The sequence below is a fragment of the Macaca thibetana genome, chromosome 12 (assembly GCF_024542745.1).
Source record: "Macaca thibetana thibetana isolate TM-01 chromosome 12, ASM2454274v1, whole genome shotgun sequence".
Taxonomy (NCBI): domain Eukaryota; kingdom Metazoa; phylum Chordata; class Mammalia; order Primates; family Cercopithecidae; genus Macaca; species Macaca thibetana.
In genome coordinates, this window is record NC_065589.1 from 20,802,236 (window position 1) to 20,816,835 (window position 14,600).

The 14,600-nt window shown below is 40.9% G+C and overlaps 1 long non-coding RNA gene across 1 annotated transcript; it reads left to right on the top strand.

The window, feature by feature from the left end:
- Positions 1-1,966: 1,966 nt before the first annotated feature.
- LOC126933032 (uncharacterized) lies at positions 1,967-7,645 on the top strand. The gene is made up of 3 exons (XR_007718398.1): positions 1,967-2,080; positions 5,234-5,990; positions 7,494-7,645. It is a non-coding gene; the product is annotated as an uncharacterized LOC126933032 (long non-coding RNA).
- Positions 7,646-14,600: the final 6,955 nt, after the last annotated feature.

A 14,600-nucleotide genomic window follows, 5' to 3' on the forward strand; every position in this document is an offset into this window, starting at 1 on the left:
GGTAATTCTCACAATATTTCATACTTTTTCATTATTATTTTATTTGTTATAGTGATCTATGTATTAGTCTGTTTTCACACTGCTGATAAAGACATAATTGAGACTGGGTAATTTATAAAGAAAAAGAGTTTTAATGGACTCTCAGTTCCACGTGGCTGGGGAGGCCTCCCAATCAGGGTGGAAGGCAAAGGGCACGTCTCACATGGTGGCAGGCAAGAGAGAACGAGAGCTAAGTGAAAGGAGAAATCCCTTATAAAACCATCAGATCTCATGAGACTTGTTCACTACAATGAGAATGGTACGGGGGAAACCACCTCCATGATTCAATTATCTCCCACCAGGTCCTTCCCACAACACGTGGGAATCATGGGAACTACAATTCAAGATGAGATTCACGTGGGGACACTCAAAGCATATCAATCCATGATCAGTGATCTTTGATGTTCCTATTGTAATTGTTTTGGGGTAAAATGAACCATGCCCATGTAAGATGGCAAAGTCAATGGATAAATATGTGTGTGTTCTGACTGCTCCACCCACCTGCTGTTCCTCCATGTCTCTCAGGTTCCTCAGGCCTTCCTATTCCCTGAGACACAACAATGTTGAAGTTAGGTTAGCTAATAACCCTATAATGTTCTCTAAGTGTTCAAGTGAAAGGAAGAGTAACACATCTCTCACTTTAAATCAGAAGCTAGAATTAACTAAGCTTAGTGAGGAAGGCATGTTAAAATGTGAGATAGGCCAAAACTAGGCCCTTTATGCCAAACAGTTAGCTAAACTGCGAATGCAAAGAAAAAGCTTTTGAAGGAAATTAAATGTGCTACTCCAGGAAACACATGAATGGTAAGAATGTGAAACAGCCTTATTGCTTATTTGGTTAGAAGACCAAACCAGGCACAACATTTCATTAAGGTAAAGCCTAATCCAGAGCAAGCCGTTAACTCTCTTTAAATCTGTCAAAAGTAAGAGAGCTGAGGAAGCCACAAAAACATGCTGGAAGGTAGCAGAAGTTGGCTCATGAGGTTTAAGTAAGGATGCAATCTCCATAACATAAAGGTGCAAGGTAAAGCTGAAAGCACAGATGTAGAAGCTGCAGTAAGTTATCCAGAAGATCTAGTTAAGATCATTAATGAAGGTGGTTACACCAAACAATAGATTTTCAATGGAAACAAAACAGCTTTATATCATAAGAAGATGTCATCCAGAACTTTCAGAGCTGGAGAGAAGTCAATGCCTGGCTTTGAAATTCAAAGGACAGGCTGACTTTCTTGACCCATGGGCTGTGGAATGGATGTTATATTAGATGTGAAAACAACATTAATCTCTTTGTATATCTCCATCAGAGCTCTTAGGTGACAGGCGCCTTGTCCATAAGCATTAGGGGCTAATGCAGCTGGTGACTTTAAGTTGGGGCTAATGCTTATTTAGCATTTTGAAAATCCTAGGCTCTTAAAAATTACACTTAATGTATTCTGTCTGTGCTCTCTAAATGGAACAACAAAGCCTAGGTAACAGCACATCTATTTACAGTATGGTTTCCTGAATATTTTAAGCTGATTTTTGAGATCTACTTCTAAGAAAAAAAGAGTCCTTTCAAAATATTACTGCCCATTGACAATGTACCTGGTTACCCAAGAGGTTTGATGAAAATGTACAAGGAGATTAATGTTGTTTTCAAACCTGCTAACACAACATCCATTCAAAAGCCCATGGGTCAAGGAGTCATTTTGAGTTTAACATCTGAGTTAAAAAATACATCTTGTGAGGCTATAGCTGCCATAGATGGTGATTCCTCTGAGGGATCTGGACAAAGTAAATTGAAAACCTTATAAAAAGGATTCACCATTCTAGATGATATTAAGAACACTCGTGATTCATGGGAGGAAATCAACAATGACATACGTTTTGAAAAAGTTGATTCTCCTTTTATTTGTTTCTATTTTTTTTTTTTTTTTGAAACAGGATCTACTCCCATTGTGCAAGCTGGAGTACAGTGGCACAGTCTCCACTCACTGTGGTCTTGACCTTCCGGGCTCAAGTGATCCATCCACCTCAGACCCCCAAGTATCTGGAACTACAGGTACGTGCCACCATGCCTGGCTAATTTTTGTATTTTTTTTAGAGACAGAGTTTTGCCATTTTGCCCAGACTGATCTCGATGTCCTAAGCTCAAGCGATCCATTCTCCTCAGCCTCCCAAAGTGCTGAGATTGCAGGTGTGAGCCATCACGCCTGGCAGGAAAAAAAAAGTTGATTCTAACTCTCATGGATGACTTCAAGGGGTCCAAGACTTCAGTGCAGAAAGTCACTGAAGCTGTGGTGGAAAAGCAAGATAATTACAATTAGTAGTGAAGCCTGAATATGTGATTGAATTGCTGGAATTTCATGATAAAACTTTAATTGATAAAGAGTTTCTCCTTATGAATGAGCAAAGAAAGTGGTTTTTTGATATGGGATCTACTCCTGGTAAGGATGCTGTGAACATTGCTGATATAAATGACAATAAAGAATTTAGAATATTATCATTCCTGTGTTCCTGGGGCTGTCTTCACCCATTTTCCTCTCAAAGCTGAGTGCTTTTGTTAATCCTTTCCCTACTTCAATTATCCTACTGTAAGTGAATAAAGTATTTTTAACTACCTTTCACTCTTCTCCCGCTTTCTGAGGTTCTCTCACCTAGCCTTCTGTTATTAAGTTCAGGGTATAACTAAAAATATATGATTCTGTGGATTTTCTTCAAAATAATATAATGGTGGGAAAGTGGATGGTTAGGGTGGGATTGGTCCTTGGTTGATGGGTTTGGTGGTGAGTGATGGGTACTTGAAGGTTTATTATACTATTTTGTTTCGTTTTTGTGTGTTCTAAGTTCTTCATAATGTAAAGCTAAAAGTAGCAAACAAACATTAACAACAATAAAAACAGAGATCTGGCCATGAAAGTGAGCTTCAGGTCTCTCATAAAGATGAACATGACTTAAGAGCAGTTCCTGACAGATGGAAAAGGGAAAACTTTTTTAGGCTTGGACGTGGAGACTAAAGGAGAGAAGAGAAAGGCAAGAGCTCAGCTGAAGATACCCAGCTCCCTGTATAAAAGAGCTTTCTCTTTTCCATCTGTCTTACTGGCTTGGAATCTGGAAGGGTTGGAGAGGGGCAAGAAAGTGGTGGAGGCTGAAGTGGGGGGTTGTCAGAAAACATATCCGAGTGAAATCATAGGGACTTCACTTCCCTGGGCTTCCAAAGAAGCCTTTCTAAGTCGGGAGGTTTTTTTGTTTGTCTTTTTGTTTTTGTTTTTGTTTGAGACAGAGTTTTGCTCTGTCGCCGAGGCTGAAGTGCAGGGGCGCGATCTCGGGTCATTGCAAGCTCCACCTCCCAGGTTCACGCCGTTCTCCTGCCTCAGCCTCCCGAGTAGCTGGGACTACAGGCACCCGCCACCACGCCCAGCTAATTTTTTTTTTTTTTTTATTTTTAGTAGAGACGGAGTTTCACCATGTTAGCCAGGATGGTCTTGATCTCCTGACCTCGGGATCTGGCCCTCTTCACCTCCCAAAGTGCTGGGATTATAGGCGTGAGCCACCGTGCCCGGCCATCAGGAGTTTTTTTGTATGTTTCCATGTCTCTTCACATTCAGCCCTGGAATGGGCTTGGAAGCCATGGAGCAATGTGGTTATGGGAGGCATCTTCTTAGTCACTCATTGATTCATTCATTTGCTCATTCATTCATTTCACTAACTTATCTGATTCAGGAGACAGAAAAGACTTGCTAATGCAATGCCTGGCAAATAAGTGGTGCTCCATAAATATTTGTTGAATTAATGATTGGGTGAAGGGAAATGCTATAAAGAAAAACCTTTAATTATGGAACTCTTTTGACACTATATCAATATTCAATCTGCTACATTTAGAACCTGCCAGAGTCTATGCTGCAAATTCTATTTCGAAGGCCACAGCAACTTGGCCAGGAAAACATTACCTCCGAAATTTTGCATAGACATCCACAGCTTGAAATTTGCTCTAAGTGACAGAGCTTGAAACCCCTAAATCAAGTTTTCTAGCTTTGAGTGACAAGGATGTCAAAAAGATGGAAATTAATCTTTCAAAATATGGTTTTCGCTTGTTGAACTGAAAACTTTCTATTTTTTCTGGGTGGAGAAGTTCTTTCAATATGATGAATTCATAATGTAGAGTTAATTGTCTTAGTAATTTTAATGGCAGTTAATTTTAAAGGATGTAGCAAGCATTTGTTATAGTTAACTGATAAAAATCTAAATGGGCTCTTATATGTTTTCTCATATTAGATGTATGGACTGTTCTATGGCCATCAATGCCTCTGTTTATAACATTAATTCAAATCACAGCTATTCACACAGGACCTACTGAATACAGGGTACTATGTGCTACACAAAAGCATGAGAAGGTCTGACTTATACCTACAAGGAATTAATAAGCTAATAGGAGACAGAAACTACATAATTTTTGGCTCCTTTATAGGCAAGTCAATTGCTTTGAAAAGTAAACAAGGAAATCATCATAAATTATATGCAGCCTTTGGCAGGCATCACGCCGCTCCCCTACATTCTTCTCACCAAGCTACATCCCTGCAAGGCAACATACAACAGCAATTCCTCATCCCACTGTTTCTGTTTGTTCTCAAACATGTGAAGGTAAACATAACCAGAGCTAAGAAAAATGGAAAAACCAGTGAAGTTTGTCTAACCCAGGGTTCACAGATGTGTCTTCATGAAAGCATTGTTCCTTTTTTGAAAAAAAAAAAAAAATGTTTGTAGAACAGCTTTGGATTTACAGAAAAATTTCTAAGATGGTATGTTATGTGTGCATAATTACAAAATCAATATTGGCTGGGCACGGTGGCTTATACCTGTAATCCCAGCACTTTGGGAGGCTGAGGTGGGCAGATCACTTGAGGTCAGGAGTTCAAGATTAACCTGGCCAACTGGTGGAACCCGTCTCTATCAAAAAAGTACAAAAATTAGCAGAGCGTGGTGGTGCACTCCTGTAGTCCCAGCTACTTGGGAGGCTGAGGTGGGAGAATCGCTTGAATCTGGGAGTTGGAGGTTGCAGTGAACCGAGATCGCACTACTGCACTCCAGCCTTGGTGAAAGAAAGAGACCCTGTCTCAAAAAAAAAAAAAGTCAATTCTGATAATTATTGCTAACTGAAGTCTATACTTTATTCAGATTTATTTAGTTCTAGCATTGTTCCTTTCTATTCCAACAGGGATAGTCTGAAATGGAGAGATAATAGAAGGGGATGACATATGAAAATAAATTCATAAAGGTTGCACTGATTACTGTGTGACTGGAATACACAGATGAAAACATTCCATGGGACCATGATGGTGGTGTTTCGTCCTTGGGCGCTACCCCTGCTCCATTTTGAATGGGCCAGTTGATTCCTTTCTCAGCTTTAACTTGAAGTAATCCAAGGAGCCCACTAAGATAGCTTTCCTGAAACAAAAGTACAATTTGTCTTCAAAGGTGAATTCAAGTGAATCTCTCAAGAGAAACAGGAATACTATTTTAAAATGATTCTTCCGACCCCTGCACTTCTGGACAGCATGTTAAAAACAAATACAGATATAGATTACATTTACCTTTGTTATTCTTGGTCTCTTTTTGAGATCTTTTGCCCACTGGCTGTTGACTCAGAAATGCCTTCTGATAAACAGTTTGGACATTCCAGGGTCCTGAAGCTGCCCCTCAGTCCCAAAAATATAAGAAATGTACCCAGTACGAATGTAAAGGTAGCATCCGTGGAGCACACACCGCACACCAGTTGTCAGCTCTGCTTTGGTTGGTGATGTTCTGTCGGCCCTCTCAGGAGGTTCTGTTGGCTAGAGGTTGCTTTCTCCACCTATTGAGGAAGAATCATGCAAAGACAAGAGGAGGCCACCAGAGGACAACCGGGTTGGCACCTGGGAAAACTGGCATGGAAATGCCAATTTCAGCCTTCTGTGTCTGCCTTTAGGTGCTCTGTAAGTAACCACATGCCCTTAGATCCCTGATAAGATCTTAGTCTGCCCATTGAATTAATTTTATTAATATGGGGATCCATGGATCCCCAAATGGGAAACCTTATTGTCAGTCCTGACTCTGAACTCAGATGTGGTTTATATTCTACTCTATCTTTTTTTTTTTTTTTTTTTTTTTTTTGTTTTGAGACACCTAAGAACATTTGTGATTTGTTGGGTTATTTGTTCTTGTTTTAGTTAGAATTTTAAAATATGTCATTTCCTTTCTGACATCTTACTCCTATTCCATGTAGCTTATGTTTAAGTTTGAAAATGAATTTTTAGTTCAGACTGATTTGTATTGATGACCAAGATTCTATTGAATAAAAGGAAAGCCAATATCACTGTAAATAAGGCAAATGACTTGATTAGAAGTGTGCAAAAATGTGAGCACTTATCAAAAAAAAGAATGGCAAATAAGCATATGAAAAAATGCTCAATATCATCAGTCATTAGGAAAATACAAATTAAAACCACAAAGAGATACCATTACACAATCACTAGACCAGCTAAAACCAAAAAACCCAACAATACGAAGCCTAACAAGGATGTGGAACAATTGTTAGACATTTACCCAAGAGAAATGAAAACATGTCTCCATACAAACACTTGCACATGGAAATTCATCATGGTTTCATTGATAATAGCCAAACATTGAAACAAAATTGATGGATAAACAAATTGTGATTCACATCTACAATGAAATACTACTCAGAAATAAAACGGAACACACTGCTGGTATATAAAACAGCATGCCTGAATCTCAAAAGCATCATATTCAGTGAAAGAAACCAAACATGAATAACTACATATTGTATGATTTCCTATATGTGAAATTATAGAAAATGGAAAAATGTAGTGAATGGAAGCAGAGCAGTTCCCAGGGCCCAGGATTAGGGGAGGGGATTGATAGTAAAGAGGACTGAGGGGACTTTTTGGGATGACGGAATGTTCTATGGACTGTGATAATGGTGATAATACAAACTTTTGTCATATGCATACTTTAAATAGGTGAATTTATACTTGTATGCCTTAAAGAATTGGTAGATGTTTTTTCTCTAAATGATAGGGATTCTGTAATACATATTATCTCCATGTTTGCGCTGGCTTTTAGGAAGTTTATAGCAAAATTTAATGTTCAGTTGTAGTAAAAATGAATGCCCTTTGGATTAGCAATGCACTTTCTTTAGGTACAGTTGACATTCTTTATTTATGTTTAATAAACCAACCTTTTGTGTGTCTTTTATTGTAAGACGCTTAAGAGCCTTTTTAAAAACTGGCAAAGCATAAAATCAAACCTAAAACATACATAACAGTCATAAAGATATAGAAGCCTAATTAAGGTTAGCAACTGAAAGGATAGGACAAAATCATGTGCCATTCACACACACACACACCCCCAAACATATACACACACACACTGGTCCAAGCTTATTGCTGACTCAATTTTCCTCTCTCTACTGCCAGACAGGTCCAGGGTAGAGCAAGCCGCTGTTAGGATGAAGCTACAGATGGGCAGACCACTCAAGAGCTGGGTTCCCACTAGACACTTGTTTCTAAAGGAAGATTGCTTAACTGCATATAATCTTGACATTATAGCTTGATAAAGAACATCTTAACAGCAATGCTTTATGAGGTAAGGCATTTTAAATGTGTTACAATGTATTTTTACAGAATTGAATGATACTGTTCCTTTCACTGTGCAAAGATGGAGCTCACCCATTCGGAAAGATGCTCCAGCAGAATGCTGTTTACAAGGTTTTGCCCACTCTGTGAACTGGAATCTTTTCCGTATATATCAAGGATTCCTATATGCATTGATACCTGGAGGTTCTTTCTTTGGGAACATGTTGAAGATAACTATAGGGTTTATTGCAAATGAACTGAATCTCCACTAGGGAAGGAGAAAACAATATATATTAATAGTAATGAACAAAAGAAATTACTGCTGGGATTATGAAGGCTATTGAGGAGTCTCTCAAATCAATTTCTACTTCCTTCTCATGGTGAAATGAGTGATAATTTATACAGTACAATTAAGGGAGGGGCGTCTGTTCTGGTCTTTTGCAAAGTTCTCTCTCCTCACGTTTCAAGGGTCTCTTTTTCCATCGAGCTCACCCTTGCCTGATGTAGTTTGGGATGAAATGATAACATCTTATAATTAGAATTCTCATTACAATTATCAGATTATTCTCTATCTCTGGCTACATGATTGTGCAAAGCTTAAATACAGATGCTGTCCAGTGATGCTGGTAGAGCCTTTGCTTTGGGCGATACGCTCTGTAGCACTCAGGCTGCCCTTTTCCTCAGTTACGTGGCTGCTGCACTGCTCTGTCATTGTCTATCCTGAAGACTTCTCTTCTGCCTCTTGACCTGCCTTTTTGCTGAAATAGAAAAAGTTATCATCTCTTTCTGGGCTGGGGAGGGTGTCAGGTTTTGATTAGGGTCTGTCTGGCACATCAATTTCTGCCGTTAGTCATTGCAACATCACCGGCATGTCCCACCATTACACCACAGCAGCAGTAGCTCAGGGGACTGCCCCTTAATCATTTGTTTCCTGATGTCCTGGAGGCAACTTGAGAGCAGCCCTCAACCAGATGGTAGCAACTTTTCAGAGTCCCTTAGAAAATAAACCAAAAGGAGTTGGAAGCCAAAGTGGTCTGGAAGGCAGACCATTCCAGCCCTACCTTCAATCTTGGCCTAAATTCATTCTTTAAGAGATTACTGAGCTAGGCAGGGTCAGACATAATACATCTGTGCCTTGTAGGCAAAACTATGACTGCAGGGAGGATACAGAAGAGACTCTTCCATTTACTGTTACACCCACGTCAAATATGACTTGCTTAAAAGCAGTGGTCTTTAAATTTTAGTATGCCTAAGAATTATACAGATAGTTTGTTAAAATATATATATATTCTCCTGTATAATTTTGGATACAGTAGGTTTCAAGTGAAGCCTGGGAATCTGAATTTTTACACTGTCCCATAGGACATTCTAATGCAACAGTCCTTTGACCAAACTTTGAAAAACACTGATTACTCTAACAGAAGAAGCAGATCTAATATATTTAACAAACTTAAGAATTTTGAAAAACCAAAGATCAAATCAGGGATTCAGTTCTTGGTGTGGGAGCTTATTGGTATGGAGTAATATTGATATCCTAGATGTTGATTCTTTTTTTTTTTTAAAAGGAAAAACAGAAATAAAAAACAAAACAAATTAGACTATGGAGCTTCCTCCAGGTCTACTGGGGAAAAGGCCCAGGAATCTGCACTTGTACATTTCTGGTGATTCTTAGGCATGTTGAAATTTTAAGATTATAGAAAGAAGGACCTTGTAGTCAGTCAGTTTTACCCTCATTTACCGGAGTAGCCACAGAAAGCAGGTTGATGAGTAAAGAACCATGGTATGGGAGCTTCTAGCAAAATTTGGTAGCAAGCTGCAACGATTTAATTAAGATTCAAATCTCATCTCTATTCCTAAAATTCAATTCCACTGCAGCAACAAAAAACCACTTCTGCGTACAAGCAACTACTGAGACACACTTGAGTTTGAGATTTGGCTTGTGTGGTTTTTTTTCCTTCACAGTTTTGAGGAGAGTAAATTATGCCTAGTGTTTTAACCTCAACAGTTGCTCTTTTGGTAGGAGCACAGGGCCAAAAATGCACTGTTTTCTTCTTCCACTTCGATATCTTAATGGAATGAATGTGATATTATTTATCAAGTGTAAGCTTGATGGAATATATCATATAAATCATTTCAAATGTTATTTGCCACCTGCCTGCCTGTTCTGAAATGCATGCAGGCTTAATTAATCTAATTAGTCAATGCACAGATCAGGAGCACATTTACAGCTTCTCTGTCATCATAAATAAACTAGTTTTGTTTTCATAGGCTAAACAATTCATTTTGAAGATGGATACTAGGAAGAATGTGGGAGAGCTGACCTCTATTACAGTAAAACATGGAATAACGATGACAGGGTTTTCTTTTTGTTCTGTGTGCCCTCCATTAACCTTCTATTAAAATACTCCTTTGTGGGGGAGGCAAGGGGGGACTGAAGTGGCACGTGGCAGAAATGTCATGCCCTCCCACCTGGAGAGGCATTCCTGCCATTTCCCTAGAAATAAGCTTACCCATTTTAAACCTCATGATTGAAAGACACATGGATTCTCAAGCACACACATGTGCAATGGAGAGCTGCAGACCAAAGATGCAGTAAACTCAGGAGCCTGCGCTGCTGGCTCTAGACAGACTCAAAAGGGGGAAAGGGTCAGGATCGCAGGTGAGAAATGAGGGTAAGCACAGTGAACGAATAGGCTGTTGTGAATGAATCATTGTTTCTTTTAATAGCTGTAGCTACCTGGTGCAGCCATGCTCTCTGCGCAGTCCCCAACTCTAGAAAGCACATTCGCCTGACAACGATGTGAATGAAGTCGTGCTACATGGTGGTCCTGAAATATACAATGTGAAATAGATCTAGACTTGCATCCTGCCTTCCACCATTATATGCTGTGTCTCCTTAGACTGTCTCCCTAACTTCTTTGCCCTATTGCTTCTCAGTATAATGTAGAAACCTGGCAGGATTTTTTAAAGGATTGAATCAGATAATTCAAGCACATAGCACATGACCTGCTCCTAATACATTTGTGGGGCTCAAGGGAAGATTAAGAACGAGCCACCCTCTCCACTGCTTGTTGCCCTTCTTCTCCCTGCCCCTCATCATCACTTAGCAAACAGCCTCCCCTTGGATACTGTCAGTCTCAGAAGCAGGACCCTAGGGAAGAGGGCCATGCTGGAACTGAAAGTGGCTTAGGGTCATTTGGGGATAGAGTAGCAAGGTCCAGAGGATGCGCAAGAAGGCAGGGGTGGTGTTGGAGTTGAGGAGGGCTGGTGCAGGCTCTCATAGGGCACGGCCACTTGCCCCACACATGCTTTGCCCCACGGGGGTGCCTAGGTCTAAGAGTAGTACCGTCAGCACAGTGTGTGGTACATAATAGGTGTTCACCAAATGTCAGCAGTTACTGTTATCATTACTTCATCAAGTCAGCAGTTTTCTATAATTCAATATCTATTTGGGAGGATTTGAAATCCCAAACCACTAACTCCTCAGGAAGCTTAGATTATTAATTAATTAATTAATTTATTTATTTATTTATTTTTAGAGCTGGGATATCATCTCACTGTTATCCAGGGCTGCAGTGCAGTGGCATAATCTTAGCTAACTGCAGTCTCAAACTCCTGGGCTCCAGGAATCCTCCAACCTGATCCTTTGGAGTAGCTAAGACAACAGGTGTATGCCACCACACTCAGCTAATTTTTTTTTTTAAATTTTGAGTAGAGACGAGGTCTCGCTATGTTGCCCAAGCTTGTCTCAAACTCTTAGCCTCAAACAATCCTCCTACCTTAGCCTCCCAAAGTGCTGAGATTATAGGCATGAGCCATTGCACTCTGCCAAGAAGTTTTTATTCTATTTCACCAGATTACTATATTGACAATGTATTAATACATAAGACTACCTGGCTCATTCTAGTAAGAAAATGAATTTCACTTTGTTACTTCTATGCTTAACAACCTTTAATATCTTACTACCAGCTACAGAAAATATCCAGGCTTTTCAGTCTGATATGCAGGCCTGAAGCCATTGATAATCCCTATGCCCCAAGTAAACTGTGCGGTGCTGTCAGTAAACTCCTTCCCTGTGTCCTTATTCTCCCAAATTATTATGCAGATTCATGTGCCAACTCTTGCTCACAGTGTGCTGTGGCTCAGCATGCCTCTCTACTTCTAGATGAATCCTACACCCGTAGGTATCTCAGAATATGACTTGGGCTCCTCCTCTCGATGACAGGACTCCAAAGCCAGGAACATGACTCATACCTCTTTGTGTTTCCCAAGGGAACATACCATAGTACCCTACACGAAGTGAGCTTTCTATTTTATTTTATTTTATTTTTTTGAGATGGAGTCTCACTCTGTTGCCAGGCTGCAGTGCAGTGTCACAGTCTAGGCTCACTGCAACCCCCACCTCCCAGGGTCAAGCAATTCTCCTGCCTCAGGCTCCCGAGTAGCTGGGACTACAGGCATGCACAACCACACCCAGCTAATTTTTGTACTTTTTAAAAAAGTAAACATGGGTTTCACCATGCTGGCCAGGATGGTTTCGATCTCCTGACCTTGTGATCTGCCCGCCTTGGACTCCCAAAGTGCTGGGATTACAGGCATGAGCCACAGTGCCCAGCCAAAATGAACTTTCAATAAATACCTGCTGACTAATACAAGCTGAAGGAGAAGGCTTCATGGAGGAGATGATGTCTGAATAGTCTCTGGAGAGATGAGATGATTCAGGGCCCTTCAGGCAGAGGTCTCAGCTTTTCAGGGACAGGGAGGTATGAAACAGCATAAGTTAAAAAAATGGATGAGACACAGAGCAAGATAACATAGAGGAGTTAAACACACCTGGAGGAGAGAGCTCAACATACACAGCATCTGGAGATGTTTTATGATGTGTCAGTTTATGGGGAGTGACCTCATAGTGGGTTGATAAACACAAAATGGAAATTTGCTCCAGTAACCTTCTATATTAGTCCATTCTCACACTGCTATAAAGACACACCAGAGATTGGGTAATTTATGAAGAAAAGAGGTTTAATCGACTCACAGTTCCACAGGCTGTATAGGCAGCATGACTGGGAAGGCCTCAAGAAACTTACAATCATGGCAGAAAGCAAAGGGGCAGCAGGCATGGTCTTCACATGGCCGGCAGGAGAGAGAAAAAGAGGAGGGGGACGGTGCTACACACTTTTAAGCAACCAGATCTTGTGAGAATTCTATCACAAGACAGCACTAGGGTGATGGTGCTAAACCATTAGAAACCACTCCCATGATCGAATCACCTCCCACCAGGTCTCTCCTCCAACACTGGGAATTAAAATTTGACATGAAATTTGGGTGGGGACATGGAGCCAAACCATATCATTCTGCCCCAGTCCCTCTCAAATCTCATGTCCTTCTCACATTCAAAATACAATAATTCCTTCTTAAGAATCCCCCAAAGTCTTAGTTCATTCCAGCATTAATTCAAAAGTCCACAGTCTAAGGCCTCATCTGAGACAAGGCAAGTCCCTTTTGCCTATGAACCTGTAAAATGAAAAATATGTTAGTTACTTCCAAGATACAATGGGGGTACAGGCATTGGGTAAATGCTTTTATTCAAAAAGGGATAAATTGACAAAACAAAGGGGTCACAGGCCCCATGCAAGTCCAAAACCTGGCTGTGGAGTCATTTAATCTTAAAGTGCCAAAGTAACCTCCTTTGACTCCGTGTCTCACATTCAGGCCACAGTGATGCAAGGGGCAGGCTCCCAAGGCCTTGGGCAGCTTTACCTCTTTAGCTCTGCAGGGCTCAGCTCCCAAGGCTGCTCTCAAGGGCTGGAATTGAGTGCCTGAAGCTTTTCAAGGCACATGGTGCAAGTCGTAGGTGGATTTACCATTCTGGGCTCTGGCGGATAGCGGCCCTCTTCTCACAGCTCCACTATGCCACAGTGGGGACTGTGTGTGGGGTATCCAACCCCACAATTTCATTCCATACTGCCCTAGTAGAGGTTCTCCATGAGGGCTCCACCCCTGCAGCAGATTCCTGCTGGGACATACAGGCATTTCCATACATCCTCTGAAATCTAGGTGGAGGCTCCCAAACCTCAGCTCTTGCCTTCTGCACACCTGCAGGCTAAACAGCACATGGAAGCCTTGGTGGTTTCTGGTTTACACACTCTGGAACAGTGGCCTGAGCTGTCCCTTGGCACCTTTTAGCTATGGCTGGAGCTGGAGCAGCTGGAACACAGGCTGCCATGTCTCAAGGCCGCACAGAGCAGCAGGACCCTAGGTCTGGCCTACAAAGCCATTTTTCCCTTCTAGGCCTCAGCTGCAAATGTATCTGAAATACCCTGGGTGCATTTTTCCTATTGTCTAGGCTATTAACATTCAATTCCCCTTTCCTTATGTAAATTTCTGCAGCTGGCTTGAATTCTTCCCCAGAAAATGGAATTTTTCTTTTTTACCATATGGCCAGTCTACAAATTTTCCAAACTTTTATGTTCCACCTCCCTTTTAAGTGTAAGTTGTAGTTTCAGGTCATTTCTTTGTTTATACAGATGAGCATAAGCTTTTGGAAGCAGCCAGGCTACTCTTGAAAGCTTTGATGCTTAGAAACTTCTTCCACCAGCCAGGCACGATGGCTCATGCCTATAATCTCAGCACTTTAGAAGGCTGAGGTGGGCAGATCACTTGAGGTCAGGAGTTCAAGAGCAGCCCAGCCAACATGGTGAAACCTTGTCTCTACTAAAAAAAAAAAAAAAAAATATATATATATATATATATATATATATATATACACACACACACACACACACACACACACACACACACACACACAAAAATTAGTTGGGTGTGGTGGAATGTGCTTGCAGTCCCAGCTACTTGGGAGGCTGATGCAGAAGAATCACTTGAACCTGGGAGGTAGAGGTTGAGATCGTGCCATTGCACTCTAGCTCAGAGCGAGACTCCATCTCAAAA